This window comes from Puma concolor, chromosome B1 (genome assembly GCF_028749965.1).
Source record: "Puma concolor isolate L17-30 chromosome B1, mPumCon1.1.hap2, whole genome shotgun sequence".
Lineage (NCBI taxonomy): Eukaryota > Metazoa > Chordata > Mammalia > Carnivora > Felidae > Puma > Puma concolor.
Window position 1 is genome coordinate 40,677,185 of NC_141670.1, and position 2,342 is coordinate 40,679,526.

Consider the following 2,342-nt stretch of genomic DNA (forward strand, 5'->3'; position numbering starts at 1 on the left):
CTTCCTGGTGCAAGTGTAGCTCACACGGTGGCCCCATGCCAGGACTCTGCAGGGAGGTTTCCATGGGCATCAATAGGCCTACATCAAATTCCAGGGCACGGACTCGGGTTCCAAACAGAAAGTGACTCTCTGAACAGAGAATGAACCTGGAGCATTCAGTGTTTTCTCCCTTCCCCAGCCCACACTCAGGAGCCCCTCCTTAACCCCCTCAGCACCCTTGGGGTTTGCTCAGTGGATGAGAGGCCACACCTCTCAGGGAGGTGGGAGCTGGGCCTTCTTCCCTTGTAAGCATCAACAAGGCAGAGTGTTGCCCCTGGAAACCGGGTAGCTCCCTGTCCCGTCCTTACAGGAAACGCTGTGAGGGGAATGTGAGGCCACCACATTCTTCTTCTGGGCCATCGTGTCTAGCTCCAATTTGTGACACCTCTGCTTCTGAAATAGGGCAGAGCGGTGACTGGGGGGTGGAGGGGGAGCTCCAGCCCTGGATCCTCACTGAGCATTGTTCTGAGTGGTTCATTCTGGATGGCACCACAGAGAGGGTGTCCGAAGCCCAGATTTCTTACTATGGAATTATCGTCTAATTTAAATTTAAACCAATGTAATGAAAAAGACACCCAAGTTACCAGACTCTCAAAAGCTTAAGAAAATGTATTTTATTCTAGCCCAAGTGACCCGCCCAAGATCATGAAATGAATAAAATTCACAATGTCTATAGTGTTGCCAATTAATTCCTTTACATTTTGGTCTTTGCAAGTGAAAAACTGAAATTTCAAATAAATTACTATTGACATGTATCTTTTCTTTTTCATGGATGAGGCATTAAAGAATGCTTACATGACGAACAATACTTTTTATAATATTTTGACAGCACTTTACTGTTTCAAGTCATATGCACATAATCTCATTTGCTTGTTTGGATGTTTGGTTCTTGCTGCCTGCTTCTGTCTGTGCAGAAGTCGACTCAGTGGTGGCCCCTGTTTAATCTCCAACGTCCCGTGCTTGGCACAGATGCTCCTGAGCTGTTCGTCTTTTCTAAAAGAAAAGAAAGCTTTCTTTCACTGATCTGAAGCACAACTTCCAAGGGTAGATTGAACTACATGAAATCACGGTTTTCATAAGTCAGAAATGTTGGCTTGTTGGTAACTTCATATGGGGCAACTCAATATTTTAGTCTAAACAAAGTTTGAGAACAAAGATGGGTTCACTAAAAGTCTGCCTTGTCTGAATCTTCCTTTTATGGATTGCAAGAAGGTGGAAACTGTTCCAAATGCTTTAAATGTGTTAGTTCCTGGGGCGCCTGGGTGGCACAGTCGGTTAAGCGTCGGACTTCAGCCAGGTCACGATCTCGCGGTCCGTGAGTTCGAGCCCCGCGTTGGGCTCTGGGCTGATGGCTCAGAGCCTGGAGCCTGTTTCCAATTCTGTGTCTCCCTCTCTCTCTGCCCCTCCCCCGTTCATGCTCTGTCTCTCTCTGTCCCAAAAATAAATAAACGTTGAAAAAAAAATTAAAAAAAAAAAATGTGTTAGTTCCTTTAATCCTCACCATAACCTCATAGAATTTACCCTTCTCATTAGCCACCTGATAGGGAAACCAAGGCCAAGCAAGATTTAATACTTCACCCTCACCTCACCAGTGAAGATGTGCCTGAGACCTGCTTTGGGCCTGGGTCTGACGCCTGGGCTTTTCGCTCTGCCTCATTGTCTTCTCACCTAAGGAAACCAGAGAATGAAGAACCAGATGGGAGTGGACCAGGGAGAGGAAAAATAATTTGTATGAATGTCTGCAGGAGTTTGCATATTGTCAATTAAAGGAAAGGTAAACCCTCACTAAAATGGCTGACGCCATAGGAAATGTATCAGCTACCTAATAAGACATCTAGAGATTGGGCAGTGACAGGACTAGTTTTGTAGAACAGCAATGTTCTCTAGAATACTGTTTTATTTTTCTATAAAAGCAATATTCATCAAGGGCCAAATTGCCTCCATGTTTACTTTCTGCCATCCTCCACACATTGCTTTGTTCACTAGGCTGGTTCTCTTCTTGGGTCCAAATGGTTGCAGTGGTTCCAGGCTTCATACGCCAAGAACAATATCCAGGCAGAAAAAGGGAATCAGCCCTGTCTTATGTCTCTCTTTAAGACTGAGGAAAACCTTCCCTTCTTGAGGCTCCTCAATAGCCTTCTCACATCTCATGGTTCAGACATGGGTTTATGCCGGTTGTAAGACGATGCATAAACCCATGAAACTATGGCAAGTTTATTGGCTTACAAATAGGGTAAAATATCTTAGATCTTTAGCAGTTCTTGACACTAATTGATAAATATTTAATATTTACAGTTTTAACA

At 44.3% G+C, this 2,342-nt stretch overlaps 1 long non-coding RNA gene across 1 annotated transcript; it reads right to left on the reverse strand.

Moving 5' to 3' along the window:
- Positions 1–633: 633 nt before the first annotated feature.
- Positions 634–1,813, reverse strand: LOC147581591 (uncharacterized). Its single transcript, XR_015249711.1, has 2 exons — positions 1,618–1,813; positions 634–1,032 (listed from the first exon to the last, which is right to left on the reverse strand). It is a non-coding gene; the product is annotated as an uncharacterized LOC147581591 (long non-coding RNA).
- Positions 1,814–2,342: the final 529 nt, after the last annotated feature.